General features: G+C 42.4%; 1 protein-coding gene across 4 annotated transcripts in view; it reads right to left on the bottom strand.

Annotated features, from left to right (window-relative positions):
• Positions 1 to 14,214, bottom strand: part of ZNF638 (zinc finger protein 638) — a 560,949-nt gene that overhangs the window by 159,852 nt on the left and 386,883 nt on the right. The window contains exon 1 of one of the 4 annotated variants that reach the window (XM_053704340.1): positions 1,496 to 1,729. The exons of the other annotated variants lie outside the window; for them this stretch is intronic. The gene's annotated coding sequence lies outside the window, so the exon portion shown is untranslated. Of the gene's footprint in view, positions 1 to 1,495; positions 1,730 to 14,214 lie in introns of those variants that run through there. 4 annotated transcript variants of the gene reach the window in all.

Raw genomic sequence — 14,214 nt, 5'->3', positions numbered from 1 at the left:
AATCCAATCCTCGGTCAGAAATTACACGCGCGTGCAATTTCTGACCGAGCATTGTAGAGATGTGCACACTCCTGAGCTCATTTAGGATTACTCTTTAGCAAAGGTTCCCTAGAGAACTAAAAAAAAATTGATAACAGAAGTAAATAGGAAATGTCATTGCACGCGCGTGCAATTTCTGACCGAGGATTGTATTCCGATTGGCTGATCATTTGAAGAATAAGGTAGCTACGTAACGGGGGGGGGGGGGGGGGGGGGGGTTGGCTGCCATATTTACCTCGTATTAGAGACGTTATCGACAGTGATTACTACAAGAAGCAAGTAGGCAAGGCAGAAAGGGGTATAGTGCAGGCGGATCTTGGTTTTTTATTTTTCAATATCACATAATGTTACCTCGAGTGTTGGCTGTCCCTTTAAGTAATGAAAAAGATTACATATAGCATATGCACAATTTGGATTCTTAGTGAACCATCTAGTCATAATAGTGCATGACATACGTTATCACTCTACAAACCCTAAATAGTGCATTATAACCAGAACATCTGTTCCAAAAAATCAATGTAGTCATGGTGAACTTCGTGCTTTTTCAAAGAATTGATGAGACTCCCAGGAGCCATACACAGGTTACAAGAAAAAACAAAAACCTTTTTCACACAAAAACAAAATAAGACTAAACATCTTTCCAATACCATAAAACAGATTTAGGGGCCAATTTATTAATGTGCGAGCGGACATTTAGGGGCCAATTTATAAATCTGCATACGCTGTCGGCATTTATCATTGCACGGGGGGCTTGCTAATTCGGGCAATAAGGCGTAATTAGTAGCCTTATGTGGCCGTCAGAAATAGAAGTATTATGGTTTCAACCCCTAACCTCTGGTCACACAAAAATGATTTATAGATTAAATAGTAAACAATCTGATCGTTTGTACAAACCCACTAAAGTGTATACTGAATAATGGTTCTTTTATATAATCTATCAGTGTATACAGCAGCCCCCCGGTCCCGTATACACATCTGCCCCCTCCCGGATTTAACCCTTTTAGTACGGAGAGATTAGCACTGGGGTGTCTGCAGGCTACTTCCCCTTTAAAGACAATGATCGTGTGTTACTACAGAACCCTTTGTTCAGTGGTTGCGAATGTTTCACACGTTGGGAGTCACGGAGGTTGGGAAGCGCTCGCTTTATCACAGGACAGCGGCAGAACAAACAAGGTACTTCCCGTCAGATGAAGCACAGGCCCCACCAAAGCCCTTATGTCGCACCCTTAACCTTCATGAGTCTCCCAGAAAGCCACGCTCCGCCGTCACACCACCACCACGGCTCAGCCGCTCCTTGCTTCTGTGGTAAACTCCGGTCATCTTCCAGATGTTTGCATCCCTCGTTTCCATCTTTTACTGAGGCCTAGGCCGCCCGCCGCCATTTTGCCCTCCCCTCACCGCCGCCATTTCCCCTCTGACATGCAGGTAATTCTAGCTATTATCACTCTCCGTTTACCTTTACTTCTGGACAGAACTGCTTCCCATAACCATCCCTTCCTATGAGGGCGCTCACTTAGCCACCGTGTAGTGTACCCGTCTTTCTTCGGTAGCAACGCCACACAGTAAATCTCACTTGACTTCCAGCCTCACAGCTCCAACCGCGTACACGCAGCGTTTACGTGCGCGTTACCATGGGTTACCTCCACTGAACGTGAACGTATGCGCACAACACTATCCAACGTTGGTTCATGGAGTCTCTACGTATTAACTTTCCCGCTGGTTGGACCGCTTGGCGCATGCTCCATCCAAGGTGTGCGCGGAATGGTTACTGCACTGTTTGTGTGCGCCCCTAATGACTTACAGGCCCATTTATCAAGCTCCGTATGGAGCTTGAAGGGCCGTGTTTCTGGCGAGTCTTCAGACTCGCCAGAAACACAACTTATGAAGCAGCGGTCAAAAGACCGCTGCTCCATAACCCTGTCCGCCTGCTCTGAACAGGCGGACAGGAATCGCCAGACATCAACCCGATCGAATACGATCGGGTTGATTGACAGCTCCCTGCTGGCGGCCGATTGGCCGCGAGTCAGCAGGGGGCGGCGTTGCACCAGCAGCTCTTGTGAGCTGCTGGTGCAATGTTAAATGCGGAGAGCGTATTGCTCTCCGCATTTAGCGAGGTCTTGCGGACCTGATCCGCAGTGTCGGATCAGGTCCGCAAGACCTTTGATAAATGGGCCTGTTTTACTCGTGCTCCTGCTCTCCTCTCAGTTTAGTGTGCGCGGAATGGTTAGTGCATTGTTTGCGTGTGTCCCTTGTAATGCCTTTTACTCGTGCTCTCCTCTCAGTTTAGTGTGCGCGGAATGGTTAGTGCACTCTTTGCGTGTGTCCCTTGTAATGCCTTTTACTCGTGCTCTCCTCTCAGTTTAGTGTGCGCGGAATGGTTAGTGCACTCTTTGCGTGTGTCCCTTGTAATGCCTTTTACTCGTGCTCTCCTCTCAGTTTAGTGTGAGTGGAATGGTTGTAATGCCTTTTACTCGTGCTCTCCTCTCAGTTTAGTGTGAGTGGAATGGTTGTAATGCCTTTTACTCGTGCTCTCCTCTCAGTTTAGTGTGAGTGGAATGGTTGTAATGACTTTTACTCGTGCTCTCCTCTCAGTTTAGTGTGAGTGGAATGGTTGTAATGACTTTTACTCGTGCTCTCCTCTGTTTAGTGTGAGTGGAATGGTTGTAATGACTTTTACTCGTGCTCTCCTCTGTTTAGTGTGAGTGGAATTGTTGTAATGCCTTTTACTCGTGCTCTCCTCTGTTTAGTGTGAGTGGAATGGTTGTAATGCCTTTTACTCGTGCTCTCCTCTGTTTAGTGTGAGTGGAATGGTTGTAATGCCTTTTACTCGTGCTCTCCTCTGTTTAGTGTGAGTGGAATGGTTGTAATGACTTTTACTCGTGCTCTCCTCTCAGTTTAGTGTGAGTGGAATGGTTGTAATGACTTTTACTCGTGCTCTCCTCTGTTTAGTGTGAGTGGAATGGTTGTAATGACTTTTACTCGTGCTCTCCTCTGTTTAGTGTGAGTGGAATTGTTGTAATGACTTTTACTCGTGCTCTCCTCTGTTTAGTGTGAGTGGAATTGTTGTAATGACTTTTACTCGTGCTCTCCTCTCAGTTTAGTGTGAGTGGAATGGTTGTAATGCCTTTTACTCGTGCTCTCCTCTCAGTTTAGTGTGAGTGGAATGGTTGTAATGACTTTTACTCGTGCTCTCCTCTGTTTAGTGTGAGTGGAATGGTTGTAATGCCTTTTACTCGTGCTCTCCTCTCAGTTTAGTGTGAGTGGAATGGTTGTAATGACTTTTACTCGTGCTCTCCTCTGTTTAGTGTGAGTGGAATGGTTGTAATGCCTTTTACTCGTGCTCTCCTCTGTTTACTGTGAGTGGAATGGTTGTAATGACTTTTACTCGTGCTCTCCTCTGTTTACTGTGAGTGGAATGGTTGTAATGCCTTTTACTCGTGCTCTCCTCTCAGTTTACTGTGAGTGGAATGGTTGTAATGACTTTTACTCGTGCTCTCCTCTGTTTACTGTGAGTGGAATGGTTGTAATGCCTTTTACTCGTGCTCTCCTCTCAGTTTACTGTGAGTGGAATGGTTGTAATGACTTTTACTCGTGCTCTCCTCTGTTTACTGTGAGTGGAATGGTTGTAATGCCTTTTACTCGTGCTCTCCTCTCAGTTTACTGTGAGTGGAATGGTTGTAATGACTTTTACTCGTGCTCTCCTCTCAGTTTACTGTGAGTGGAATGGTTGTAATGACTTTTACTCGTGCTCTCCTCTGTTTAGTGTGAGTGGAATGGTTGTAATGACTTTTACTCGTGCTCTCCTCTGTTTAGTTTGAGTGGAATGGTTGTAATGACTTTTACTCGTGCTCTCCTCTCAGTTTAGTGTGCGCGGAATGGTTAGTGCACTGTTTGCATGTGTCCCTTGTAATGACTTTTACTCGTGCTCTCCTCTCAGTTTAGTGTGCGCGGAATGGTTAGTGCACTGTTTGCGTGTGTCCCTTGTAATGCCTTTTACTCGTGCTCTCCTCTCAGTTTAGTGTGAGTGGAAGGGTTGTAATGACTTTTACTCGTGCTCTCCTCTCAGTTTACTGTGAGTGGAATGGTTGTAATGACTTTTACTCGTGCTCTCCTCTCAGTTTAGTGTGAGTGGAATGGTTGTAATGACTTTTACTCGTGCTCTTCTCTCAGTTTAGTGTGCGCGGAATGGTTAGTGCACTGTTTGCGTGTGTCCCTTGTAATGCCTTTTACTCGTGCTCTCCTCTCAGTTTAGTGTGAGTGGAAGGGTTGTAATGACTTTTACTCGTGCTCTCCTCTCAGTTTAGTGTGAGTGGAAGGGTTGTAATGACTTTTACTCGTGCTCTCCTCTCAGTTTACTGTGAGTGGAATGGTTGTAATGACTTTTACTCGTGCTCTCCTCTCAGTTTAGTGTGCGCGGAATGGTTAGTGCACTGTTTGCGTGTGTCCCTTGTAATGCCTTTTACTCGTGCTCTCCTCTCAGTTTACTGTAAGTGGAATGGTTGTAATGACTTTTACTCGTGCTCTCCTCTCAGTTTACTGTAAGTGGAATGGTTGTAATGACTTTTACTCGTGCTCTCCTCTCAGTTTAGTGTGCGCGGAATGGTTAGTGCACTGTTTGCGTGTGTCCCTTGTAATGCCTTTTACTCGTGCTCTCCTCTCAGTTTAGTGTGCGCGGAATGGTTAGTGCACTGTTTGCGTGTGTCCCTTGTAATGACTTTTACTCGTGCTCTCCTCTCAGTTTTAGGGCTAGATTTAGCAAGCCTCTGCGGCAGCAAGTTCTCACAAGAACTTGCTCGCCGCAATTTATCAAGCAGCGGTCACCAGACCGCTGCTTCCATAACATCTTCGCCACATCTATTGTGGCGAAATTCAATCTCCTCGGTCGAGTCCGACAGCTCCTGCCCGCACATGATTGGCTGTGCGCGGGCAGGGGGCGGGATTGCACGCGAGCGCAAAATTGCGCTTGTGTGCAATGTTAATTACCTGCGGGTAATTGCGCCCCGCCACAGGCGAGCTGAGGCGTACAGGGGCGCGTATACGCGCCCCTGTACGCCTCAGGGTTGATAAATCTAGCCCTTAGTGTGAGTGGAATGGTTGTAATGACTTTTACTCGTGCTCTCCTCTCAGTTTAGTGTGCGCGGAATGGTTAGTGCACTGTTTGCGTGTGTCCCTTGTAATGCCTTTTACTCGTGCTCTCCTCTCAGTTTACTGTGAGTGGAATGGTTGTAATGACTTTTACTCGTGCTCTCCACTCAGTTTAGTGTGCGCGGAATGGTTAGTGCACTGTTTGCGTGTGTCCCTTGTAATGCCTTTTACTCGTGCTCTCCTCTCAGTTTACTGTGAGTGGAATGGTTGTAATGACTTTTACTCGTGCTCTCCACTCAGTTTAGTGTGCGCGGAATGGTTAGTGCACTGTTTGCGTGTGTCCCTTGTAATGACTTTTACTCGTGCTCTCCTCTCAGTTTTAGGGCTAGATTTAGCAAGCCTCTGCGGCAGCAAGTTCTCACAAGAACTTGCTCGCCATGATTTATCAAGCAGCGGTCACCAGACCGCTGCTTCCCTAACATCTTCGCCACATCTATTGTGGCGAAATTCAATCTCCTCGGTCGAGTCCGACAGCTCCTGCCCGCGCGTGATTGGCTGTGCACGGGGCGGGATTGCATGCGAGCGCAAAATTGCGCTTGTGTGCAATGTTAATTAACTGCGGGTAATTGTGCCCCGCCACAGGCGAGCTGAGGCGTACAGGGGCGCGTATACGCGCCCCTGTACGCCTCAGGGTTGATAAATCTAGCCCTTAGTGTGAGTGGAATGGTTGTAATGACTTTTACTCTTGCTCTGCTCTCAGTTTAGTGTGCGCGTTAATTTTTCTCTCAAAGGTGCTTAAATGGACCGGATAAAGCATGACATTTCCTATTTACTTCTGTTATCAATTTTTGTTTAGTTCTCTAGGGAACCTTTGCTAAAGAGTAATCCTAAATGAGCTCAGGAGTGTGCACATCTCTAGTTATATATAGATACAAATACTGCTGTCATTATTTAATGGGATATCAAATTAAGAATCTCATTGCAACAAAATGATAAAATATTCTAGGGATACACCGAAAATTCGGCCGCAGAAACGTTTCGGCCGAAAATGGCATTTTTGGCTATTTCGTGTGGTTTTTTTTGCCTGTTATTTTCGTTAAAATTATTGTTTTAGCATATTTCAAATTTGATGCTAGCCTAGAATTGCTGTTTGAGTTCATTTCTTGACTTACTGTTTCTCATATAATAATTGTTTTCTAGGACTATACTTTATTTGGGTAATTGGTAAAACAAAATACTGTTAAATCTGATTCTGTTACACAGAACTAAATACAGAATAATACAGTATATTGATATTTAATATTGTTTTAAGTAGGGATGCACCAAAATTTGGTCGCATAAACATTTTGGCCGAAAATGGCATTTTTTTTTTTTTTTTTTTTTGCCTGTTTTGTTTTCTTGGTAAAATTATTGTGTAGCATATTATTGTTTTAAGATATTTTTGTCCAATTTTAGTGTGTTACTTTCAGTAAAAGTGTGTTTATTTTATTGGCTTGCAGGTTTTCAATTCTGATTCATTCATAAAATAGTCTAAATATGCAAAAAAATATTTTAAAATTTGAGAAAAAAAAGACCATTTCGGCTAAGTGCCTCCTGGATTTTCGGTTTCGGTCCAGAATTTCCATTTCGGGGTATCACTAAAATATTCCCTTTTTTGGGTTGATAAAAATGGGATTGTTCTAGATAAATATGCATACAACGGTTCAATTTACACAGTTTCAGAATAACAACCTTTTTTTTCCAGTCATGTGACTGCTATTGAAAAGCATTGAGAAGCAGTGCATTTATTAAAATAGCCAGTAGGTGGAGCTGTCCGCTTGTGTTGCAGCAAAGCCAAGCAAGCTGAAATTAATCAGTTTAACCAGACCTGAGCTATCGAGCAGATTTCAAAGGAACAAGATCTTCCTGTCTATAAATCAGTCCAGATTGGAATGCATAGAAAGAACTGTTTGCAGAAAAATGCAAGTGAAGTCTGTGTTGTGTGATTATTTTATTAGGTTTATAATACTGTTTAGCAAATGTTTTTGTTCATTTAACTTAGTTTAATTATATATTCTGTGGTGTGTGATTATTTAATTAGCTTTATAATGCTGTTTAGCATTTAAAGTCTTCATTTCAAAGCTTTAAAAATAATGTATTAGTTGTTACTTATGACAATTTTGAGAGGGGCCTGGAACCTATCTCCCTCACTTCCCATTGACTTGCATTATAAACTTGGTTTCAATTTACAACGGTTTCGATTTACAACCATTCCTTCTGGAACCTAACCCCGGCGTAAACTGAGGGCTACCTGTGTGTATATATAGTCTTTATTTTTGTTTTATGTCATTTTGTGTACTACATGAATTCTATTGTACAATGATTATTACTTATTGAGCTGTTCTTTATTTTGCCTTATATCTGACGCAGTTATGAATGTTATATAGTTATGTTCTGTAACAGAGTTGTTCTGCATAATATAGTTTCTTTTATATTTGAAATTTTTCTAATGTAAAATAGAAAAATCCTCATATTTTGGAAAAAAAACAATAATAAATCACATAGGTATTTGGCAAATATATTCCTCAGGGTACAGTAGCATATTCTTAAATTGTGTATTTGGGATTACAGCTGTTTTCATATGGAATGCACATAGATTTTCATGGGGGGATTAAATAAAGTCAAACCTTTAAGACAGATTTCATAAATACAGTAGCACATTTTTATAGTGAGATTGTATGGGATTCAGTAGCAAACAGAAAGTTCAGATCCACTATATTATTATTATTATTTTTTTTTTAATTTATTCATTTTTATCATTATTTAGCAGCATGGTACAAAAGGATGTCATTGTTAATACAAAAGTTTAAACGGAAACAAAAGAGGGAGAAACCATCAGTCTCCAAAAGAAAGGAGAACGAACTCCCGTATAGTAAAATGAAATAGTAGAGCTAAACTGTCCGTGATAAGTCCATTTGAAAACAGTAGCCCCACTCCATATAAATGCATGGTGATTGACAATGACACCAATGTACAAAACATAACTCAAACAACAACAAAACTATGCCGAAATTTCTTAATTTAAGATCACTTTGTATATATTCTACACATCTAGTGGTATCCCTCGACTTTGTATTTAACTATCAACCTTTTGAGAGAAGTGCTAAGCTAAAGAGGTCATTATTAGAGTATGAGGCAGGGGTGGGACCACGTCAGCCATACCCCTCTAAGATAACACTAGGCCTGTAATTCCTCCTAGGTCACTCCTGTGACTTGTGTAAAGCTCCCCCTTCTATCCTCAGATCATTTTGGATTTCATCCCAGATGAATTTTAAATCATGGAAGAATCCTAACCTATTCGATTTAAAGAAACCGTATTCTTCCATTCTCAAGGTATCTGTCATGTGAGAGTGCCAGTCCTTTAGGGTCAGGCAGATTTGAGATTTCCAGAGCCTAGCGACTAAGGATCTAGCAGAATTCAATGCCAACTGAATTAGTCGTGTTCTTAATTTACATTTAGGTAACAGGTTCAGTAGGGCCGTTGTCGGGTCTAGCTGATAGGAATCCTCCCGCCCCATTATGACTTGTAGGATATTCTGTATGCCCTCCCAAAAAGGGGACAATTTAGGACATGCCCACCATATGTGTGTCATCGTCCCCCTTTCCCCACAACCCCTCCAACAAAGGTCCGATGAGGTAGGGAAAATGCATTTAAGTCTGGTAGGTGTCAAGTACCACCTACTCAGGAGTTTGTAATTTGTTTCTAAAAATCTAGCTAAGGATGAAGATTTTCTTGTGTTATTAAAAATTTTAACCCACTCTGCTTCTGTGATAGTCTTATTCAATTCCCTATGCCAGCGTTCTATATAATCAGGAAGTTTCGAGCTATGTGCATTAACTAGGAGTCTCTTAGCCCACTAAGGTGTGATGTGCTGAACTTGTCATAGCGCATGTCTGTTCGAAGGGTGTGAGATTTCTTGTAAGTGACTGTTTGAGAGGGTGGGTACGGAGAAAATGGTGAACTTGGTTATATTTTAGCCACCTAACAAAAACTCCACCTAGGATGTCTGTAAGGTCTGACCTGTTTTTGAGTTTGCCCTCACTGAGTAAATTAAATAGGGGAACCGTGTAACCCATCTCCCAATTATTCAGATTATTCCTGTCAAACATTACCCCCCTAATAGCTCAGCATTCGGGGAAATTGGGGACATGGGTGATCTGTTGATATTCCTGGGAATCTCTTTATCAAATCATAATTCGAACACATGGTGTAAAAGCAGGTATGCCTTCAACCATGGGGGTCGATTCTGCCCTGCTATCCAACATAAAGCTCCCGGAGAGGGGGAGTGAAGTATATGTGAATCTATTGGAATCCAAGCCTTAGAGTCCCTATTTCTGTGCCACTCTATGATTCTCTGTAAGCCCGTGGCCTGATAATAGGTTTCTATCTTAGGCAGACCCAACCCTTCCTCTCTGGCTGACCTGTACATAGTTGCCTTCTTAACTCTGGGTTTTATGCTACCCCAAACGAAGGAATCTAAAATGTGTTGTATCTGAGTAAGGAAGCCCTGTGGTAGGGTGATAGGGAAAGCTTGAATTGCGTACAGCAATCTAGGGAGTACATTCATTTTCAAAATTTGGAGTCTACCCCACCATGAAAAGGGACGGTCCTTCCAAGTCTTTAAATCTGTCGATATAGTATTAAGTAGATTAGTGAAGTTAAGCTCTAGGAGGGCTTTCGTGTTTGGAGCAAGATACATCCCCAAATATTTGATCGCTTGTGGTTGGTGTTTAAGAGTACAGGACTGTAACAGGGTCTGAAATTCTTGAGGTGGGAGGGAGATATTTAAGATTTCTGACTTTTGTTAATCCTGAAATTGGAAAAGTCACCAAATTGTTTGAGAACTTTCAGGACCTCAGGGACAGATGTCTGGGGTGATAACGTGAACAGGACATCGTCTGCGTATAGCGAGAGTTTACAATCTAAAGGGCCTACTTTAATGCCGGAAACCAGCGGATTATTTCTAATTTTCTGTGCTAAGACTTCCATGTTGATTATGAATAAGATAGGGGAAAGCGGACAACCCTGCCTTGTGCCATTGGGGATAAAGAAGGGATCGGAAATTATATTATTTACTCTAACCCTTGCTGATGGTGCATGATAAAGGCTCTGAATTCTACGAAGCATACCCTCCCCCAGACCCACCTCCCTAAGTGTAGCAAATAAAAAATCCCAGTTTAGGCAATCAAACGCTTTCTCAGCGTCTGTGGAAATAACCACCATATCCGTGTTTGTATGTTTAGCGTGATCTATTAATTGAAGTGATCTGATGGTGTTATCCCTGGCCTCTCGACCAGGCACAAAGCCAGCCTGATCAGAGTGGATAATCTGCACTTTGAATATAAGTGTCTAATAATTCTGCTTGCGTTACCCGCTCATTACAGGGGAGATTGTAAAGATTCCCATAGTAGGTCATGAATGATTTAGCTATCAGATTTGAGTCCAACGTTTTCGTGCCGTCGTCTGCTGTTATATTGAGAATGTAGTTGTGTAATGTTTTACGCTTTAAGGCCCTAGCGAGCAGGGTACCAGATTTGTTACCTCCATGGAAGTATATCTTCCTAAGATATAAAGCCTTTACGCATGCCTCCTTATGTAAGTAGTTTTGTAGCTGGGATCGTGATGTGGCTAGCGCCTGCAAAAGATCCTGTCTCTGGGGATCACTTTTATGTGAATTTTCGTCAGTTTGTACTTTCTGTAGTAGTGTTTTGTATTGTGCTAGCGAAGAACGCTTTTTAATAGCTTTCTGTTTCAGCAACAACCCCCTGAGAACAGCCTTATGTGCGAACCAAGTAATTGGAGTGTACGTTGTGGAGTTGCAGTTTAGCTGAAAGTACTCTGTCAAAGCTTCCTGGGTTTGCTGTATGACTAGTGGGTCATGTAGCATAGCCTCATCCAGTCTCCAGTGAAACGGGTGTATTGGTACAGAGGGCCAGGTCAGAGTCAACGATATTGAGTGGTCAGACCATGTTATTGGAGAAATATCAGCATCTGTAACTAATGGCATATTACTATGGTTAATAAACCAATAGTCTATGCGTGAGTATGATTTGGCTGGATTAGAATAAAATGAATAGTTGCGTGCGGTGGGGTGAAGTGTGCGCCAGGTGTCCAAAAGGGTGGGGCCCCTTAATGTGTTAAGAATTAGATTTCTAGTTTTAGACGTAGTGATACTGCAGCCTTGTGTACAATCTAAAGTCTGGAACAATGCTACATTTAGATCCCCCCCTAACAGGAGTGTGCCTTTTTGGATCTCTAGGAGTTTGCTACTGACTGTCGTCAAAAAGTGGGCTTTTCCTGTGTTGGGTGCGTATACGTTAGCCAGGGTAATTGGTCTATTAAACAACATACCCACAAGTATTATATAGCGACCTTCCCTATCCACCAATTTCTCCAACAGCTGGAAGTGTGTATTTTTATTGAATAATATTCCCACCCCATTCTTTTTCTCTGTGTTAGAGTGAAGGTACGACGCGGGGAAGTCTCTAGATTTGAATGTAGGTTCTTTGTTGGTGACAAAATGGGTTTCTTGAACAAAAATAATGTTAGCTTTTTCTTTTCTCCCCCAATTAAGCGCTATGGATCTTTTAGTTGGGGAATTTAGGCCCTTACAGTTTTGAGAGATTAGTTTAATTTCCTTAATTTGTGTACCTGCGTCGGTGTTGTGGGATAAAGCTCATTACCTTACGTCGGAGGAGTTGCCCAGTCATGTAGCGTCTATACTCAGCCATCACAGTGTCAAAGAAAACGGCACCATTGAAGTGTTGGTCTGGCCCACCCCTGCCTTTGGTTAGATAGTGGATGGAAGTAACTCTTATACGTGTATACAAAAACATCTTAGTACTGGATCAGAAGTAAGCAATACAAAAGTATCATTTCGGCATAAACAACAAAACAATACAACCAAACAAAAAACCTGAAAACAAAAAACATTTCATAACAAAAATTCCCTGTAAAACCTTCCCAAGTAATATTGGGGTTCATAGGGGAATTAGTTCAACCTAACGAGGTTGAAAGGCACCTGTGAAGGAGAGAGAAGACCATAGCATAAACAATCTATCTCAGGAGCAAATGAAACATAGCACAAAAGTAAGACCATGATAATAATCATGCTTAAGGCTAATCTCAGGAATGTCTCAAGTATCTTTATCGGCTGGCCAGGCCTTCACTGCCAGAGGAACTGTATAGATAGTCTAAAGATCCCTCAACTCAGGTCTAGATCTGCTGGCCCTTTCCAATGTTTTGATGCGTCATCTCTAGATCTTTTCTTTGCCGCTTTCGTCAATTGAGGACGTTGAGGTTTTGGCGATGCTGAATTTCTTTGTGAGTCAGAGATATCTGAAGGTTCCAATGAATGGAGGGTAGGTTTTGGTGTGCCCATTGTAAGGCAAAAGTGGTCCAGATCTTCTAGTGTCCTGTATGTTGCAAGTTTGTTGTTTTTCAGTACTCTCAAACTGAAGGGGAATCCCAATTTGTAGGGTAGACTGTGATCTCTCAGATGAAGCGTGAGGAATCTTATTTCTTTGCGGTTTTGTAAGGTGATAGGGCTGAGGTCTGCGTAAAATTGAAGCGTGTCACCATTCAAAGTGAAGGATTGTTGTTTTCTTGTAGCATTTAATATTGCTTCTTTATCGGTGTATCTGTGAAGCCTCAGGATTATATACCTTGGAGGCTCTCCATCCCGTGGCTTGGGTCTTAAGCTCTGTGCGCCCTGTCAATCGCTACATCAGGTAGCTGCTGATTATTCAGTAGTTGTTTGAAGATGTTTTGTAGATGTGAGGGGAGAGTGTCTCTCGTGACTTTTTCAGAGACACCCCGAATGTGTAGATTTTGTCTCCTACCCCTGTTGTCGAGGTCTTCTAGCTTGGATTGGAGATATTCAATTTGTGATTCCTGCGTCTCCATTTTCCTGTTGATTAGGTCCATGTTGGATGTAGTCTCTTCCTCTAATTCTTCCAAATAGGCCACTCTGCCTCCCAGATCCGCAACTTCTTTCTTTATTTCTGTTAAACCCTCTTTCAGCATCTTACTGACCTTTTGAAAAAAAGAGGAGAGGTCTGCTTTGGTCGGGAGATCCTTAAGGTCAGCTTTAGTTATAGGTGATTCTCTGTCAGGAGGAATGGGATCTTGTTGCTCTTCTTGAGACATTTGTGAATTATTATCATCCTCCACAGTTAGAGAGTGTATAGCTTTAAAGAATGTGTTCATCTTTGAAGTAGCATGTGGCTTTGTACCCTTGTCTACCCTGGGGACTCTCCTGGATGCCATAGTGTGATGCAGATAAACAGTTGCTATACCAGGTTATAGAGAGAGGTCTGGAGTTCAGTCAGAGCATATGCATATGATGTTGCAAACTTTAAATTGCAATGAGATGAATGCAAAAAAAAAATGATTCAGGTAATAATCCCCTATCAACTGACAGTCTCTGTGTTTATAAACAGATTCCTCCTGTTGCTGAGATTATCTATGCTGTGCTTCAAATGGGGTTTCTGATAGTCATGCAGGGGCCTAGTAAGTGTGCTTAAGTTGTTAAATGCAGCAAACACCAAGCCTTTTAACACATTAGTTAGGATTTCTATACACCAGCCTTTGATCTTCTGTAGCTAAACAGGATTGTAAGGGCCTGAGGCTGTAAATATAGGCAAGGCCTTAATAGCTACAGGGTTTCCCTGGCAATTCAGCAGGGGCCCGTTTTAAAAGGCTTTTATTTCAGCTTTTTATCCCTTTAACATATGTGCATGCCCTCTGTCTACCTGTTGATGACCTCCACTGGCTCTTCTGCCCCTCTGATGGCCGCTCTGATCATTAGATAGTCCAGTTAGTTTTGATGTTAATAATAGCTGGTGTGGGGTTTCCAGGCAAAACAGCAGGGGCGCATCATGATAGAAGGCCCTAACTCGGTCAAAACAGCTCCTTTCTGCATAAAAAATAATCAATCTTGTTACCCATTCTCTCCCCTCACTTCTCAATTGGTTCTGTCAGTCCAAACATGTCTGGACCTGCGATAATCTCCCTCAATGCCAGGTCAAATGTGGAGCTTCAGCAGGAAA

The sequence above is a fragment of the Bombina bombina genome, chromosome 2, assembly GCF_027579735.1.
Source record: "Bombina bombina isolate aBomBom1 chromosome 2, aBomBom1.pri, whole genome shotgun sequence".
In the NCBI taxonomy this organism is placed as follows: Eukaryota; Metazoa; Chordata; class Amphibia; order Anura; family Bombinatoridae; genus Bombina; species Bombina bombina.
This window is presented reverse-complemented; position numbering and strand designations above follow the sequence as displayed.